This window comes from Carcharodon carcharias, chromosome 7, assembly GCF_017639515.1.
Source record: "Carcharodon carcharias isolate sCarCar2 chromosome 7, sCarCar2.pri, whole genome shotgun sequence".
Classification (NCBI taxonomy): Eukaryota; Metazoa; Chordata; class Chondrichthyes; order Lamniformes; family Lamnidae; genus Carcharodon; species Carcharodon carcharias.
Window position 1 is genome coordinate 67141278 of NC_054473.1, and position 19946 is coordinate 67161223.

Below are 19946 nucleotides of genomic sequence, written 5' to 3' on the forward strand. Positions count from 1 at the left end.
CCCCAGGAAGCCCCTGATTGTTCTCCTGGAGGAGCCTTTCCACGAGAGTCGCCACTCTCCTTGGAGAAAGCATAGTGCTCAGCCATGAGGCTCCTGGCATCGGTGATGCTCTGCATGGGCTCCTTCAGCATGGGCACCATGCCATGCATAGCTTCATGTATCTCTCTGCCAGATCCTTCCGCATATCCTGCTGCAACTCCCGCATTTGCTGCCTCGTGGATGACTCCAGAGGCACATCATCAGCCACCGACCAAGCATGTGCCTGGTCCCTTGCAGTTCTCTGACTGCCCGCGCCCTGAGCACTCTCTGTCTTTATCCATACCTTAAGCGAGTGTGAAGTGCTCTCACTGCTGTGCCCTGGGACAGTAGCCAAAGATCTAATTCCCACAGAGGTGCTAGTATCTGCGCTGGTACCTGTCTGGCAGAGTTGGTGTGACGTTGGTGAGTCGATTTCCTCTGGGCCCTCAGGTGTGAGAGGTGGCCTCTCTGCCTGCTCCTTCTGGCCCTGCTCAGGTGATGCTGAAAGGAAGAACAAAGACAATTGATTAGTTACGGTGCAGACAATTTCAATTTACACGCCGGTCCCCCGGATCATTATGTGCTCATCCTCCCATAATCATTGATCAAGCCGTGTTGCAAACTTCAATCACTGAGCATTCAGCAGTGCCATAGTTTTGAGACACACAGGTGACCTGAGTGCTCGGCAAACATATCTCCCCGTGGCACCCCAACCTCACTGCCACTGGTGGACCTGGGGGCATGGCGCCTATCCAGATCCAAGGTGTCAGGATGGCCAACTGGGCCTGACCTCCACCAGTCCGCATCCGCTTGGCGGAATTGTGTGCGGTCTTCTCCTGAAAAGGAGAGAGGAGCGTTGATTAGTCCAGCCTGTACCTGAATTCCCATCGCATCCCTGCCAAACCAGCCATAGTGGGACATTGCAGGACTCCAGTCCTTCATTACCCTGCAGCTGCCACAAACATACCCAGGGCTGACCCACCCCCCATTGCCCAAATGCTGCCTCCTTCACATGTGGCACTACAAGGTGTAACCTTGCTAAGCAAGGAGGCACAAACATGTGGAACGCAAAGGCTAGCAGATAGGTTGGTGTCCTGTCACCTGAAGCTCCTCTCCCAACATGTTCGCACCCTGATTTTGACATGCTTCCCAGTTCCAGCACTACGCCTAGGTGCAGATCCTTGAGTTTCAACCCCATTCTAAACTCTGGGTATCAGTGTCACACATGCTGCGGGTGCAGATCCCATCTTAGCTTAACCCTCTCAGGGTGAACTAGGCATGGGTAATGTCTGCTGGCCCACCCAGTGAGGGATACATACTATGAAGGATTCAATGCCATTACTGCACTCAGAATTGGAGGGGGGGGGGTTAGTGGTAGTGGTTGGGGGGAAAGGGTGATAGCAACATGGTACTCACTCTTCCCACGTGCAGGAGATCATTGAATCTTTTATGGCACTGGACCCATGTTCGTTGCGCCACATCATGGGAGCTCACACTCTCCGCAACCTCCTCCCATGCATGTTTGGCCAGGTGGGGAGGCCTCTGCCTCCTGTCCCTCAGAAGCAGGACCTCCCACCACTCTGCCGTCTCCTCCAGGAGGGCAGCTAGGCACTCATCCAAAAAACGAGGGGCACCCTGCCCCACTGGCCTACCCTTCGGCCTGTCCTGCCCCGCTGGCCTACCCTCCGAACTGTCCTGCCCCGCTGGCCTACCCTCCGGCCTGGCCTGCCCCGCTGGCCTACTCTTCGAACTTGCATGCTGCACAGTATCTCTAATCTGAGCTCTTCTGTCAGCCATTGTGAGCAGCTTTGCAAAGGCTGTCAGGCCTTCATTTAAACAGGCCGCCGGGTCGCCATTGGATCCGGCGGTCTGTGCACACCCGCCGCCGCCCACCCACTCCCGCTATCCTTGGGAGCTGAGAAATATGCTGGGTGGGCCTCAATTGGCCCGCCCACATAAAATGGTGGCGCGGACCTGATCAGAACAACTTGCATTTATGTAATACCTCAGCTGTAAAATCCAGGTTGCTTCGCAAATAGGTGTAAGGAAATTGTTGCTGGGACAGGAGGGAAAAAGGAAGCATTTGCCCCTAGTTCAAAAGGTTCCAATTGCACAGCAGAAACTTGTGCATATCATTAGGATGATTTCAGGGCATTACTAAGGGAATTCTGAACTGAATGCTGTTTTCCAGATATGATGTGAAATTAAAGCTCACTGCACATGTTCATGACACTATTCCAAGAAGAGTAGATGAATACTCCTGGTTTCCCAGTTAGCATTACTCATTCAACAAATACCAGCAAAACAGACTATCTGGTCATCTATTTATTTGTTCATGCAGTTTGGCTGCTATGTTTTGCGACATTACAGTGGTGACCAGACATCAACAGTATTTCATTGGCTATGAAGAACATCGGGATATCCTGAGCACACATATGCCACTATATACATGCAAATGTTTTATTTACTTCACTTATCTTCGTGAAAATAATAGACATCTTGACTAATAATATCCATCTTATCGATACCATTTTAAAATTTGAGAAACCTTGGTGAGGATTTTCTTTCTTCCCTCCTTCCCTTGTTTTCATAGGCTGAAACTTTTTTTTCCCTCAGGCCACCTCATTGCACTTGATCATGCTTGCTGCTTTTTTTTTACTATATTCCACAATGCAGTTAGGAGGGCAAAATTATAAATAGAACTCCAGTATGACGTATACCATATTAGACCTCAATTTTTGGTTGCAAATCCCAAAGTTGTATTTGCTTTCATTTTTGACCACCAGCAATATCAAGGCAATATGTAGACCAACAATTCTGTTTTTACTCACAGATCTCTTTCAGATTCTCCCTGTGTGAAATCCATTCCCATCATTATATACTTGGGTATGTATTTATTTTTTGAAGGAGTAAATCTGATGTTATTAGTGGATAGCTTGGGAGAGGAGTTCAGTGCAGTCCAGCTACAGCGTAAAGGTGATAGCAGTTCACTTCTTACTCCGATACAAAAAATCACTGACCTCATGACTGATGCAAAGTAAAAATATTACACACCTTGCCTATACTGAAAGCTATGAGACCCGTAGTTATAATATTTAATCATATAAGTTGTTGACACATTCCACTTTCCTGCTCTGGGAATATGTAGCAAATCCCAGTTGTTGGCTCTGTATTCTGCCTGCTTTTAACCATAGCCTGATATAATATCAACTTCCAAATTTTCCTGAACATATGAAGTTTGTACCTATTATTGGTGCCAGCATTCCTGGGGATGCAGGAGACGTAGGAGTATTCCCCCTGGCCCCTCAAGGAAGTCTTTGTCCTCGAAACCACCACCCCCCCCACCCTCCCCCGCACCTGCAGACCTTCTTCCTTCTCCCCCACCCCCACCTACCCCTCCACACCTGCCAACTTGTTGATCGCAGATAGCCTCTTCCCCCTAACAATTAGCACTTTCCAAAGGGCCCCCAGCTGCAGCCTTCTGCCACTGGTATTCCATTCTGGCTGTTGGCTAGGCTGTTAATTTGGCCGGCTGACAGTTGGGAAGCCGAACAAAAATGCCATAAATCATAAACATTGGCTTTCTGCGTTTTACTTTTTTTTTAAGCCCTTCCCCTCAACTTCCCTAAATATTGGAGCCATTCTGTCTGTTTTGGGCAACCTGTACCCCTGTGTATTGAATTCACACTCATCATCTAGGGGGAGCCATATTTCCATCGTCACATTGACCTGTGTACCTGCATATGCTACATATGCTTCCAATTTGTGCATTTTACTTCTGTTTGGTCAGTGATGTGATGGGTTAAGCCAGAATGGCAAAGTAAAAAATAAAAACACATGAATTAAGCAATCAACCTGTATTCTACACTTCAGCACCAACAGAGGCTATGTATGTTTGTCAAATTTCTATTAAAGTAGAACAGACAACAAGCACAGTCTTTCAGTTTGAGTGAAGCAAGGACACAAAGTAGCTCACACACTCAATTGTGTTGCTAGGATGCAGATAATGTTTCTTTTTGCCTAATCTTAAATAGCTCCTGGGTGATCAGCCCCCTAGGGAGCTCTGTTATTACTCCCAGATCTCTTTCAGATTCTCCCTGTGTGAAATCAGTTCCCATCATTATATACTTCCCATCATTATATACCTTATATATTAGAAGCCCCTCAGTCCTTGATGATCGACTACCATTCATTTCTTCATCTTACCCAGTTTCCACTCTTCCACTGTTCAAATTGTCCTGACTTTATTAATGGGTACATCTGAACCCTAACTACAAGTTAACTGCTAGTTTAAATTGCTACTGCCCCTTTCCCAACCATGCCTATTCTCTGCCTTCCTCGGTGAACACACTGGATCATCTTCTCAAATATGGCTTGTAAACTCCTAGACTTCTCTGGACATCAAGATTATGTTTCTGCGCTGCTCTACACTGTAAGACTTGGCTGCAGTGCCTGTGATCTGCTTTGTCTGTGATCTGCTCCACCGTTGCTTAAATTTTAAAATAATTTTGATCATTTTATAGCTCTTATCCCTGCTGAGTCTGTGACTGGCTGACTGATTTTTGCTGGTTTTTCAGCTTCAAGGTGCCCCTTCTCAGGGAGGTGTGATCGGGCACCCACAGAGAAGAGGAGCACCTGCCTGGCAGCCTGGGGGCTTCACCTGCAGCAGATCAGGCTGAGGAGGGTGCACCTGTACCTGCACCTAAGCACGAGTCCCTTAGCAGGCCCGAGCTCTCTAGGCCTCGGGCCATCAGAGGACGTCCACCAAAGTCATCACAGTCAACAGGGCATAGCAGTCAGCAGGCTGCCTCCATCAAGCTGCAGGTGTCAGGACTTCACCTAGACATAGCGGTAGGCAAAGAAAGATTAAGAAATATTGAAGGCACACAGGTGGCATGGATGTATATAGTTTTGGCACTTGTAAATATATGTTCACTTGCACTGTTAGGCTGTTTCCTGGATTCCATCTTGCTGCTAATTGCTTCAATGGTCACAGACATTTAATGGTCTGCATCGTGGGCCCCCATCAGAGTCCGATGATTAACTCCTATTGATTCACTTCTCTCACATTGTCAAGATAAGGAAATACTCAATAATCCCATACGTGCATGGTGAGCACTGGCCATCATTTGTGAGTGTGAAGCCTGGCCATGCATCATGCAAGCCATTACTTGCAGTTTACCATATTCTGACCTCTGAAAACGTGTTCATTGAGGTCATTGTATCTCCTGCAGCTGTTGCGCTGAGGAGATGTGGGTGGATGTCACAACTACTTAAGGGGAGTTAAATCTGCTATGTGAGTGGCAAGTAACATTATAGATGTGGCTTCAGAATTAAGCTCTACACTCTGGTCTTAACAGTAGAAAACCAGAGGCTGCCTTACATGTTTGGAGGAAGCTGTGGTGGGCACATCCAAACATGAATGGCCTTCCTTGGTGATTTGTTATTTTGAGCTAACTTGCAGGTGAAGGCTGTAAGTAAGGAAGCAACAGGCAAATTAACCTTGATGCAAGAGGGATTTCATTGTAGCATTTAAGAGGCATATGTGCTGTTGCCTCAAGTCTTTGTGAGACCTCACATGGAGATTTGTTTGGCCTGCTTGTCTCCTTATCAAGGATGGCAGTAGATCTTGCATAAAGGGTCTGCAACTAAAGTGCATTGGACATCACTGAAGGACTGGGGTTTTAGTTGATGAGGTGAGAGAGAGTAGAATGAGCCTGCATGCTGGTCCATGCCGAGGTCTGCGAGGCTATCCATGTGAAGCATCAGCAACTCTAACAGGACTCCGCAGAGTCAATGCAGGAAAGATGTTCACGTTGGCTGGGGTGTCCATATTAACTGATCACAGTCTCACATTAATACTAAGGCCATTTAGGACTGAGACTTGTAGGTGTGTCTGCGATTTGAGGGTCCAGGGTGGCTACTACTCAGTAACTCATTTTGCAGGTTAGGCACTCGATGAAGGGACTGCAAAGTAACCTTGAAAATTTTCAGCCTGATAAACATGCCAAGGCATCTGTTTACTATGTTCGGGTGGCAGGAACACTGACCCCCCTGATAAATGTGCATGTAGGAGTGATCTCGAGGGGCCAAATGATATTCTCGTGCTGCTGCTCCCTGTGGCCCCATCTGTCTGGTTCTGTGTAAAAGAACTCTCTGCCAAGTCTGCCCCGCTTTGGGAGCAAGTGTGAGGGTGACATGAGTGCTCCCTTCCAAGGTTAGATTTTATACTGCTTCCAAGTTGCCATCACATGGGCTTTGTGAGGGCATGGGTAAAATCTCCATTCCACTTGCAGGTGTCTGAGGTCTTAGGAGAATAGAGTGCAGTGCAGGTTCTAAAGTGCACATTTAACACCAGGCCTCTGTATATTAGCACTGTTTGGCGCATGCAGATCAAGGTACATCAGAGCAAATGATAATATCTGTAACTATAATGAAACTCATTACCTTGTTGAGAGTGAAGGTCAGGAGCTCCAAGTTCTGACAGTCTTCAGATCTCCTGTGCAGGCACAGGCTGGGAGTGGGCTGCATATGTGCATTTCAGCATCCTTACGTTCTTCAGGCCTGCCCCCCCTCCCCCCCAAACCAAACCCCCAGCCTGCCTTGTCCAGCCTCTGCTCCACCCTTGGCCATCCTCCCCTATCCAGTCTCTGCCCGAGCCTTCGCCTGCCTCCCATGTCCAGCCTGCAGTCTAACCTACCTTGCCCCACATCCCCCTTCACCTGCCTCCCTTGTCCAGCCTTCACACAGCTTTTCCAACTGGCAACTGATATCAATCAAGAGGCTAAGATTTGTGAATGGTGTGTAAGAAGCCAAAGCAGTGACTCTTCACCTTGATGGCATGGAAGAAGTCAAGCTCACCAGGTGTACACTAATCATGAACGTGAACATCCTAATTTTTAACTGTTGGGGAACTTAATTTGGAGGGGGTTCATAATTCCAATAAGGTGACCTTTCAACGAGCTTGCATGTCATGCTAACGCATGCAAAAGGGCTACTGACATTGTTAGTTGGAAGCTCGGTCTGCCTTTAAAGTCCTGAGAACAGAATTCCTGAAGTTCATCCTGCTGACTGGAAGCTGATTTTTGGCCTCCCGTCAAATTAAGTTTCCCTATTTGCCAAGCTTATTGCTGCTGAGGGGACTGGAAGATTCAGCCCTTAATTTCTGTTCTGTTAATCTTAATACAAAATGGAAGTTCAAGGAAGGGGAAAACAGTTGAAAGGAACCAGTAATAGGCATAAATGAAGCTCCAACTTGTTTTTAGTGATTTGAAACCATATAATTCTAAGCTCTTCTGGCTAATCCAACATGAAGCATATCAAACTGTCCATATTTTAAGCAGCATTTTAAGATGAGCTTTATTAAACATTGCAGTCTGATCAAATGGCAGCTATCTGGAAGCACCAAACAAACTGAACACAGGCTATTTCATTATGCAGTGATGAACCAGGAATCGATTCAAATATCAACAAAGCCTTTTTGAAATGGCATTCTGCATTAAGGTCCAGTGTCAACGTGAGATTTGTATATGACTCCTCCAATCTTGATATTCAGTAATTTATTGGGAACATGTTATCAGTCTATAGGTTAAGACTTCTATCAGGGGCTACTGTACAAGCAGAATTCAAAACAGATGTTCTAGCCCTCTGCAACACATTCAAACATGTACACTAGTGTCATGTAGAAATCCAGATGGGAATGCAAATTGCTACATCTTTCTTGAGCAAGAGATCCCTTCCAGCACTGTAGTTTGCTTTTAGTATTTGTTTAGTATTTAGGTTTAGCTGGGCTAGTTGCAGAATTTTGCCTGTTAGTGCCTAGTGATGGTACTTTTTAAATGTATTTTGATATTTATATCTGGTTTTAAAAAATAATCATCGTGGTTACTTTGCCTTCAGTGTTCCTTGGTTCATTTCTTGTCATAGCAGCAAATAGCTCTACAAATTGCTGAGATATTTGGGTACTGTTTTGTTGCCTGTAATTTTTGTTTTTCTACTTAACTGAAGAAGATACCTTAATGTGACTCATTGTAAGGTATTAATTATTTAGTATTACTCACTTGGGACCGATAATTCAAAAGTAGCAAGCCCTCTGATATTATTACTGGGGTTGCTAACCACACTATACAGATTTGGTTGTCCTGGGGATATAATAAAACAAGATATTACTTTACATCTTCTGACATTGTGTCTTCAGGTTAGTAAACCTGACTTCTTGGTATGCAATTACAAACCCATTGCAACATCTAGTTGTAAATGTGTGAATTACGTTTCTGTAATTTTCTGGCACTTGCAAGCAGCAACATTCTTCACTTTTTGTAAGCTTGGTATTTATTGTCATGAACCTGTATAAAAAGGTTTAAGAAATCAATCTTGCATCTACACTAATATTGACATTCTCTACTTTATTGATATATGCAAATATTTAGAATTTTGTGTTGGATTTTAATATGGTCAAAAGTCTTGTGTTGAATTTCAGCTGGTAAGCTGAAACATGAGGGATGCAGGGATCTTGCCTGAATCAATTATATTATAGATTAAGAACAAATCATTCTAGTTGTTAACACAGATAATGGTTCAATGAAATGGTTGCTTAGTTATCACAGTAGTAATGACTATTTTAACTCTTAGGGAAAACTTCAACAGCTAACCTATTTTGGGGAAATGTGGGCTGTGGAAAACAAGGCAATATATAAATCAGAGGCATAATCAAAAATAAATGGAAGCCAAGAAACAGAAGATGATAGGAGGAGGAGGAGTGACCAGAAACTTGGCCAGGGTTGGGAGTTATGTAAGATGTTAGAGGAGAGGGCACTTGAGAGCAGCTGGGTTTCGGGATCCTGAAGAGTGCAAACTTGCTGCTGTATTTGCATTTATTTCAAAAGAAATTTGGGCCGTAAAATACTTTGGGATATTCTAAGTTTACTATAATAATACAAGTTATTTTCTTTCTTCCATTTTTAGAATGGGTTAAGTTTAGTGGTGATTGAATTTCCATTGATACTGGGAACATTTTTTACTATCCTTTGTATATGCGGAATGTACACAAATGGGTTTAAGTAACTAATCTTGCATCTCCACAAATTAACGTCCATATTCTCTACTTCAGTGAATTATACAAATATTTGGATTTTATGCTGGATTTTAATGTGATCAAAAGGCTTGAGGTGGAATCAAACTGTTAAGCTGACACTCAAGTGATTCCTACATTGTCTACATAAAGAAGACTACAGTCATTAATGTTAAACAGCCTTACTAAAATCTGGCATAAAACAGAAAATGCACCTGATGTGGAAAAAACATGGTTCTGTTGGTGTTTATATCTGAAACATTAACCATTTTTTAAACAAACATTAATATTAATGTTTCAGTTATAAACACCTACAGAATTATTGTTTTTTTCATTCAGATACTGATGCTGAGACCAGGGTTGGATTTTCATGTCCCAAAAATATTGGGAATTGGTGCAGGAACTGGCAAAATTGAGGCCGCAGGACCAGAAATTTTAATTTCCTTTTCAAAAGGAACCCACACAAACCACCCCTTAGGTGGAAAGAGGTTTGGTTTGTGATGCTGCCTGCATGGCCTGTGACATTGGGGTCACCATTGACAGGCCTAGGGGAAATTTATGCTTTATGTCCCACAGTGTTTTCATTGGGTCAGGCAAATTTTGGAACCTTTGAAAACCCACCAGGGAGTCTTGGGGGAAACCTGCCGAAGAGTTGAGAACGTTCTGACAGATCAGGAAGTTATAAGTGTTTTTTTCTTTCAAGTTCATTTGGTAACTTTAAATATCATTATTACAAACTGTGTTATAAGTTAGATGTGTTTTACAGTGATGATTGATCATAATGTTCTGTCCTGCGAAGGTAATTAGACTATTCCATTGACCAGCAATGTGTAAGTATTAAGATGTATAGGAGTACTTTTCTCATTGGGAAAAAGTACTATTATGCATTCAAAACTGAAGAAAAGAGTGACCCCCGAACCCCCCAACACACGATCTGAACAGCGATTTAAATTTCCAGAACGCTTTAACTTGGTGGAGTGAAGTGGGGTAGGGTGGGGTGGGTGCGGATGTGGTGGACAAAGAAAGAAATGGCCTGCTCCTTAAATTTAGGGGAAGAAGAACTCAGCTGCTTGCTCCACTCCATTGATTGATAAACCATCTGCTTTGAAATAAAAAAGATCATCTGGTCTGTCAGTTTCAGTAGGCTTCAATGGTTTGTTTTGACAACTGAGTCCATTATGAATGCTAGGCTGAATTTCAAAAGTAGATGAAGGACTTAGCTCAGCAAGGGGTTTATTTACACATTTGTTTAAGAGACTGAGAGCGTGGTTTAACTGTCAGTTTTAAGGGATTATAATCTTTCTTTGATTTGGTTTCTGAATAGATGTTTGTTATTTTCAAATCTTAATGACCACTTAAGGGGATTTAACTTCATTTCAATGAGACTGGAATTATTTCTTTTGTGGAGTCTGACTGTATGTTTGATAGTTTAAGGAATTTATAAGAAGTTTAGGAATTTATAGGAGCTTTAATTTTTTTAAGTCCATTTCAAGGGCTTCCCATTGCTATTACATGACTCCTGACGTCTGTCCATACTGGATACTGGGTGAGTATCCAGTATGAGTGGCTATGGAGGTGGTATGAAGGGCATGGGTTGTGGGTGAGGGGTTGAGCGTTGGGGGAAAAATAATAATTTTGATAGCTGGGCCAATGTCCTAGGGAACCAAAGCGGGCCTTTTAATCATTCCATCTCGGCACCCTTACTCCTCTGCAGCCTCAGGCCTGACTAGCGAGGGGCAGACTCGAACCTTGCCCGCCCACATCTCTAGGAGATGAAAATATGGCAGGTATGGGAGGAGGTGACAGCTTCAGGTTGGCGAAGTTGGAACTGCCCCAATTTACGGTTCCCACATAGGTGAAATCCAGTCCCTCTTGTCTATTAGCAGTATTTCCAGTTTCTATTTCAGATCAGCAGCATTTGTCGTCCTTTTCCTTTAAATTTAAAAAAAAGGAACAATGAGTTTACACTTCAGCTGGGGGCCTTTCCATCTACCGATGAGACCTTGCACACAGCGCTATGGATTTTAATCCTCTAGCAGAGCCAATAGTTGTGATTAACAAGCAAATAAACTGTATTAGCTAAATTACTTGCTGTGGCAATTTAGACTATAATTGTGATAATTTGGGCTGATTAATGTCCGTTTGCTGGTTGCTAAAGGGATTCAACGTACTTCCTCTGGAAAAATAATCACAACAGGTCTTCAGCTTTTTCTATTTTTTTTTACACTCACATTTAAATGGATCCTATCCTGCTTTTTTGATGGAATTTTAAAATTTTTGTGTTTAAAAATTATTAAAGAGACAGGATTATTATAGGTGTGGCATGGCACAGTGCCATGTAATCGCTAATGCTAAAATGGTCTGTGTTGCTGATTTTTAAAAAATGCATTATCTTAGAATCATAGAATAGTTGCAGCAGAGCAGGAGGCCATTCAGCCCTTTGACCCATTGTGTCCATGCTAGCTTTCTGCAACAGTACTTCAGCCAGTCCCACTCTCTTTCCCCTTTCCCTTAGCCCTATAATTTGTTTTCTCTTCAGTTAATTATACAATTCCCTTTTGAAAGCCATAATTGTGGAATATTAAAAGTCGGCATGAATAAAAGCCTATTGAGATTTCAACCCTGATGTATTTAGGGGGAGGCAGGGGGCTGAGGGTGGGGTTTGTTTTCATGGCTGGCCAACCCAGAAATACTGGAAATGCGAAGGTTCTGTTAGCTTACTGACAGTGCTGGAAAAGTATTTATCTGCTGGATCTGGCAGCTCCCACTGCTCTTCAGCAGCCAGCTTCCCTGATGGCCTAAAGTCATTAAATGCAAATGGCTACCAAAATCTGAGGAACACCGTCTTATTTAAGTATTGCTGAAGAAAAGAGACATACTGTTGAAGCGTTTCATCTTGTACATCAGGACAAACTGCCAAATTTCAAAGGGAATGTTAGTTTATATTTATGATCCTGGACCAGACCCCCAGGTTTTTGGTACGATCTGGTTAGGGACCAATAAATTTTTGTTTCAAACAGACAAAGGTTGAGATGCCAGGTACCTGGAGAATAATGCGACAAGATTCCCCAGTTTTTGAACAAACAAAATAAATTTCACTGTACAAAGTCTTACATACTAACATTTAGAATTAATATGAATATTTGTGTATAGTATATTTGAATTAACAGGCAAACTGTGGTCAGATACACTACACTGCACAATACTTGGCAGCTGCAAACAAGACAGATCCCACAGATTTCTCAGCAACATACCCAGATGTCAGTATCCACTGTGAGTTACACAATCTTGTTAAAACTCTCTCCCTTATGAGGCATTGCAAGCTTTCACTCTTTCCTTTTAAAGATCTAGCCTCTGAATTCCCTCTAGAAGTCGCTCCAACTTAGACTGCCTCAATGTTTGCTCACCTCCCAGGGTTCAGCCTCGTATCCCTAGACTATGTTCTCCTGGATTCCTGAGTCTACACTCCAGCAGCAACTCACAGGTACAACTCCAACTCTTCGGCAATATGGAGCAGAAAATCACCACTCCAAAGGCAACAAATGCTGGTCTCGCCAGGGACACCTACATCCCATGTGTGCCTGTGTGTGTGTTTGGCTGGGGTGGGGTGGTGAAGACGGGGAGATGTGGTGATTAGCTGGGATTAAAATTATCGCCATTGTCATTCATATACAGATAAATGTAGGATCATTTCATGGTGGGTTTTGACTTTTGAGTTCCACTTTTCTTGAAAGTTTTGTCCTTTTTGCATTATAACTATTTCTTCTAATTATTTGATAAACTCCCTTTCTTTATATTACTTGTTTACTGCGAAATGGCATTCTGTGGTTAGTTTTTACAATGAGTCAAATCGGAACTTATTGTTCATTTCATTTCTTTCAATAGATTTTAATGCTTAATGGACCTCCTTTTACTTTTCCAGGCATTTTGAGAACTATACTCATGCCTTGTACTGGAACCATCAGCTCTCATCAAAACTGTGGGGTCAGAATATCTGGACAGGAAGTCTTTCCCTCTTTCTTTGCACAGTAATGTTGTCACTGATTTTCAGATCAAATGTGACATAAGAATTGGCTTGTAGATAAAAGTCAAACCATGTGTTTTAATTGTGGAAGTTGTGTATAAACTCTCCATTTACAGGAACATAGTTTGGACTTTACTTATCACTCAATATTTGGTTACTGGAAGGATACTTCCTTGAGCTGTGTTTGAATATTCATGATGAAAGGAATGCTTTTGCATATAATATATTTGCCATAATCTCCATTCCACCCCCCTGTCCCCATTGAGAACCAGCAGTTAGTTCTTTATATTGAAATGATCAGTGATGCATTCATTGGTATACTGGGTTGGAATCCTGTCCTTACATTTCTATACCTATTTTCAAATCCTCCACAGACTGATGGGATGGCTGTTGTTCTCAGTACTGCTTCCAGCTGCATTAATTGAAATGATTTTAAACTAAATTTCTAATGCACTCGTGAACTGTGAATGGCTGAATTATAATGCAGTGCTAATTTAAAGTTTTGGAAATAAGAAATATTATGTTGTATGCTTGGATTAAAGGCATTGTCTTCATACACATTTTTGGAAAACACTTTTGGTTGCAGATGCATAATGTGACATGGAAACTTAATTGCATTGCTTGTATATAATATCATGATAGAAATCTTGACGGGCACTTGAAGACTAAAACTGACTGAACAAATCTGCTGATAATGAAGGCAATGCACTTTTTTTACAATCCAATTAGGGATCAGTAACTATTTTTGTGAAGTAAGTGAAATTTGAAATCACAGTTTCTAAGAGAATAAAGCCACAAGATGCCATGGTTTAAACAAACAGAAGATTTCTTACTATATAAGATTGAAGGAAACAGACAACACTGTTTATCTTATACACTAACACCCAAAATCAACATAAGTAAACATGATTTAACAGGCCAACTGTGGTTGAGCATGCTACAAACTGTATATTAAATGGCAGATACAACCAAGACAGGTCCCACAGATTTTCTCAGCAATGCACTCACCCAGATGTCAGTGATCACTGAGTCACAAAAATCCTTTTAACTCTGTCTTCCTCACAAGAGATTTCAGCTCCTCTCTTTTGAGGATAAAGCCCCTGACTCCTCTTCAACAATTCAGTGTGGAAGCCCTCTTACTTCTTCTGCCTGCAATGAGTTGTCAGGCAACCGGACTCCAGCTCAGACTGATCCAACGACTGCTCACCACCCAGCTGTTCAATCACTTCATCTGAGACTCTGTCTCACAATATTCGCCAGGCTGCACTACCAGTTTTATATTCAGGCACAGCTGATCTACTCCCAACCTTCTTCCCATGGGCTTTTCTTTGGCCCAACTATTAGTTTCACTGAGCTGACCTTGGGCTTCAGTGAGCCCCAACTGCATGGAGCGGAGCAACTAATGCCCTGGGCTTCTCTGAACCTCAGCTCCCAGCAGTGCCGAGCAACTACTACTGTTCACCCTCATGCTCCCATAGCCGCTCCGAGACACTGCATTCCTGATGCTTCTTCAGCCCAGATTGATCTTGTCATGTGGGCTCTGTTTTGTGCCAAAAACCCGGTCACCTAGGCATTCTTTTCACTTCATCTTCAAAGGAAACCTAGAAATGAGCATGCTGGCCTGTGCCCTTGCTGCGCTCTGTATCTGCTCCAGAGCCCTGGGAATGCAGAAGTTGTAGTCCTTGTTCTCCTCCCTGAAAACACACAGCGTTAACCCAACAATACAGATTCCCTTACACTGTTTCCCTTAGGAAAAAGAATACTTCACTGTAGTGAAAGTTTATTTACAATAGCTTTACAGTTTCTTTACAACAAGTTCATATCATAAACTTTTAACAAATAGCTTATTACACACTGTAAGGATAATCTTCATTTCTCACAATTACACATATCATATTTACTGTTAAAAGAGCTTAACCAAAACAAAAGCAAGTATAAGTGACAAGTAGGATTAGCAGGTTTTAAAACTCATAGAGTTATCAAAACTCAGAGCCTGCATTTTCTCCTACACCTTTTCATTAAATTCTTGTTTTTCCCTTGATCTTTCATGGTCAACCGTATGCAGTGAAGAAAAATTGAAGGTTTCTTTAGAAATATCTTGACTAGCTTATATTTCTATATTGTGCAATGGTGTCTCAGTCTTTTTGGTGTAACTGCAAACCAATAACCTGGCAGCCTCTCTCTCTCTTTACATATGGATGAGTATTAGTCACACTATATGATACAAATGACTTTTGTATAGGCTTCCCAACTTTAGTGCAGAAGAACATTGGGTTTTTCTTGCTTTACTTGCCATCAATTAGTCCTTTAAATTTGCAACAGAAAGCATGTATTTCTGATCAACAACCAGCTTCAAAAATCATCCCCCTCAATAACTTCATTCAGAACAGATTTTGTTGATTTGTTGTTTTGAGCAACACCAGATGAATAAGGGAGTTTTGGTTTCTTATACTCAAGTCGTCATCTTGTTTAGCTGAAAGATGTGCCACAACCTTCTGCACACGTTCATATTCTTCCCCCAATGCTTCAAAAGTGGAGCCTTCATCTTCACTTCTTTCACAATCTCATCCAAATACGTGTTCGCTTTCTTATTTTCCACCTACTTTTCAAGTTTGTTGATCTTTTAAGCTCAGCAATTGCTCTGGTCTTGAAGGCATCTACTTCAACCAGTTGATCTTCAGTTATTTTATGGGCCCCATGAAGCTTAACTGCACAGGTGAGTTCAGTTGCCTTTGTTTCAGAGTCATCTGCAGAACCCTTACACAAGTTTGACATCTTCTCATGGACATTCCATTCATTTCAGAATCTTTCACTTTGATTTCTGACTGCTCTTTAGATTCTTTTAATTTACTTATTAGATCCTTAATTTTTTTCGTAAAATTTTCCTGAGCTTGCTGTCCAAGACTGGATCTGCTCTTCCATGCTGCACACCTCGTCTTTTTTTGTCCTCCACATTGCATCAAAGCTCAAGAATGGATAAAAACAAAAAAACTGCGGATGCTGGAAATCCAAAACAAAAACAAAAACAGAATTACCTGGTAAAACTCAGCAGGTCTGGCAGCATCGGCGGAGAAGAAAAGAGTTGACGTTTCGAGTCCTCATGACCCTTCGACAGAACTTGAGTTCGAATCCAAGAAAGAGTTGAAATATAAGCTGGTTTAAGGTGTGTGTGTGGGGGGTGGAGAGAGAGAGAGAGAAGTGGAGGGGGGGGTGTGGTTGTAGGGACAAACAAGCAGTGATAGAAGCAGATCATCAAAAGATGTCAACGACAATAGTACAAAAGAACACATAGGTGTTAAAGTTGGTGATATTATCTAAATGAATGTGCTAATTAAGAATGGATGGTAGGGCACTCAAGGTATAGCTCTATTGGGGAATTGTTCTTATCATTACCAAGTTCCAGTAATTCATCAGTCGTGGTTTTTAATTTTGTATTCAACCAACTGTTCTGATTCATCGGCAATTCCTTTGCCTGTTCAAAGCATTTTTCATGATAATTAGTAGAGACTTAGGATACTTGACGTATCCAAGTTTTGAAGTATCGAGTTTTAATTGAAGATCAATCTGTTGAATTCACTTCTACAAGTTTACCATTTGGACGTTTCAAGTCCCCATTCAAGTGTAATACTTCCTGTGACTGACACTCAAGTGTTCTCACCAGTTCTTGTTTGTCATTATCTAACTCATCTTTTGTACATGAAAGTTGATTCTATACACTGATCAATTTTTCCTTTGCAGAGCCTTCGACATTCTTATATCTCTAACACTAACTATTCTTGACCTTGGGTTAGGAATTGTTCCATTTTAGCCTCTTTATCAGTAATAAGCTTCTCGAGTTTGGCTGCAATAACTTTGGGGAGTTTGGCAAGTTCAGCAATGTCAAGCAAATGCTGCAACACATCTGCCACCATGTTACCATCAATTACTGAACTGCCCCACTGTGTTTCAAAATATTAATTTGTTTAATTGTTTTGTTGGAGGAGTATAAACATAAGAACATAAGAAATAGGAGCAGGAGTAGGCCATTCAGCTCCTCATACATGCCCCGTGTTAAGCTTTTCTAAATGTCTGCTATTTCTTCCTTATTTTCTCAATGACAGATGTTAGGCTGACTAGCCTATAGTTTCCTGCTTTTTGTCTCGCTCCCTTCTTGTCTCTAAGGGAATATTTCTCCCTTAGGGACAAAATTTCTATAACCTTCAGTAACATGACACACTTTCTCAAGGAAGAATTCCCTTGACTATCCTGAGCCATTTTCCCATTTTAGTAGGTTTGGAGGGAACACTTGCAATTGTACTTTGCTACTATTTTAACACCCATTTCCTTTATTGGTACTATCTTTTCCAAAGGCTCCTTAAGCGTTCATATTACTGCTATTGATTTAGTGTTCAGATTCCAACAATTTGCTCTTAAATGCCTCTTCCTACTCTAAAGGAAATATTTTTTTCCTAATATTACTGTGGGATACTTTAAGGCAGGTTTGTGGTAGGTGTGCATGTGTGACTAATTTAATTAAACTAAAGACGGTCAGACTGCAAGGTTTGAATCATCATAGGGGATAAGTGTAAAAAAACAGGTATTTTGAAATGGAGCTGCGTAAGCTAAGATGAGGTCTCAGCAGGTATAGTGTGAATGGAATTTGCATTTGTGGATAATTTGAGAAGTTATTTGATTTTCAAAGGGACATGATAAGATATTTTACAACTGGCAAGGCAAAGTTATTAAGTTTATTTTTCCCGAATGTGCTGGCCATAAGGACAACATAAAAGATTTTTATATTCTGGGAAATGTAACTTCCGAAGCAAGGGTGAAACAATGGGATTTACAGATCAAAAGGGATATAAAGAAAGATGAAAAGCTGTATGGTGAGTAGCCCTGTGAGATCTTGAGAGGTGGACTGTGTGAAATAGACCTGTGAAAAAGCAGCCTCCAGCTACCTCAGAGAAGTACTGCTTTGGTCTAGAGTGCAAGGTTTTGTTAAAAGTTCCATTGTCATGTGAGAGGGAGAGAGAAGCTGTGAAATACCTTCCTTATAACAATAGTGGCTGCTTGTGGGAATATTGCTAGATGTCTTTGTAGATTAAGAATCTATTCGGACTGTTATCTGAAAGGGGTGTGTAGTTGGGAGTTAAGTTAAGTAGAAATCTTTTGGTTGAACTGTATAGCTATAATCCTGTGTGTTTAACTTTTTCTTTTTTTTTGTTTTAATTTAATCTTTAAAATCTTCAAAGGTGGCAGTGGACTCTTTACGTCTGACTTCAGTGTAGACACCTTCCTGTAATAAATACAAATTGAAAAATCATTGTGATAGCTTGACCATGTTTCCCTCTGGGATTTGGTCAGCCTGGCAATTACCATTTGCCATATCATAACACTACAGCAATGAAAGCATACTGGTTTCCTGACATCACTATTATCTTCTTTATTAGTAGCTGGACTAGCTCTTGCCTTATCCCGAAAGCCAGAATATTTTCTATCCCTCCAGCTTCGTTGTGGATTTACAAATGGAGATCTACTGCCCCCAGTTGCTTATGTGATATATCAAACCCATTTGTTAGAACTGTTGCTTCCCTTATTTTAGAAACCTTGCAGTCTCCCAGGTATGACCTGATGGCTAAAGGGATATTGTTTTGACATTTTTCCATCATCATTACCTCTTTCACGTTCTCAAAATTCTGTTCAAGTTTTATTTCCTGATACCACCGATCCAATAATATTTCTTTCTCCCTGGCAAATTCTACAAATGTTTCATTTGGCCTTTTCCTTAAAGTCCAAAATTTTAATTCATAACCTTCAGTTTCAAGCTCACAAGCATTAAGAACAGCAGTTTTTACTGTCTCATTACTTGAGGATTGTTCTTGTAAAAGATCGCTTTCAAGATGCTTTGCCAGCTAAGTGTCCATGTATCCTTTGCCCACTCTAGCTTTGCAGCCACTTTTTCAGATGAGATAAAATATCTCAAATCTGTACTCAGTGAATCTAGGCACTAAACAATATTTCTTTGCTAAATCAAAGCTCAGAGTGGGACTCAACTCATATCCTGAACCATTAGTTCCTCTTTTACCCCATAACTTAAGCTTTTCTTAGCCTGTTCATACTGTCTGATTTCTTTCTTTGAAACTCTCCTGTCTCTTACCTTATCTTTTTGTCCCCTTGTTAACTTTTGTCTCTGGAGTTCAGGTTCAGGCTTTTACATTTCTCTTTCTTTTTTATCTCAAGCTGCTTTATCTGCAACTGAATTCTAGCCACCTTAAGCAATGTCCTACCTGGGTCAGGCTTTTGTCCCTTCCAATCCTGGTTGCTATTTGGTTACCCGAATTATATCTAATTTTTTAGCCCCTGCTTTTAACTCTAACTCCAACTTTTCTGCTAATGCTATTTAGTTTAGGTTACCTTGGTTAATTGTTAATTGGTTAATTGTTGCAAATAACTCAGGGATAAATCTTCCCTCTCCAGAAAAACCATAGCAACTGAAAAAGCCATCATGCTTTTCAATAAGAACAGTAAAATTCACCATGAGATCCTGTTATTCCTAACTTTAGCAAGTACCAGCACCTGTATACATCTGTATATTTTAAATCCTGCAAAGAGCTCCCAATTTCATATTTTTAATTTCAAGAGCTCAAGTGTATGTTGTTTGTTATTTTGTGACTAACTTGTTTTTTAGAGCTTGGAGAGGCAGGTCCCTAATGTTGACAAGTGGGGCATTTGCATTCCACATTTTTGAGGGCAGAAATTCAAGGGACACTTCAAGTGTTTTTTTTTAATGGTAATCAGTAATGTAATGCATTATGATTTGAGGTTACAAAAATGTTTTGCTTCTCTATTTTCAGA

At 41.4% G+C, this 19946-nt stretch overlaps 1 protein-coding gene across 1 annotated transcript in view; it reads left to right on the top strand.

Annotated features, from left to right (window-relative positions):
- Positions 1 to 19946, top strand: part of LOC121279999 (protein bassoon-like) — a 382622-nt gene that overhangs the window by 36504 nt on the left and 326172 nt on the right. The window lies entirely within an intron of this gene.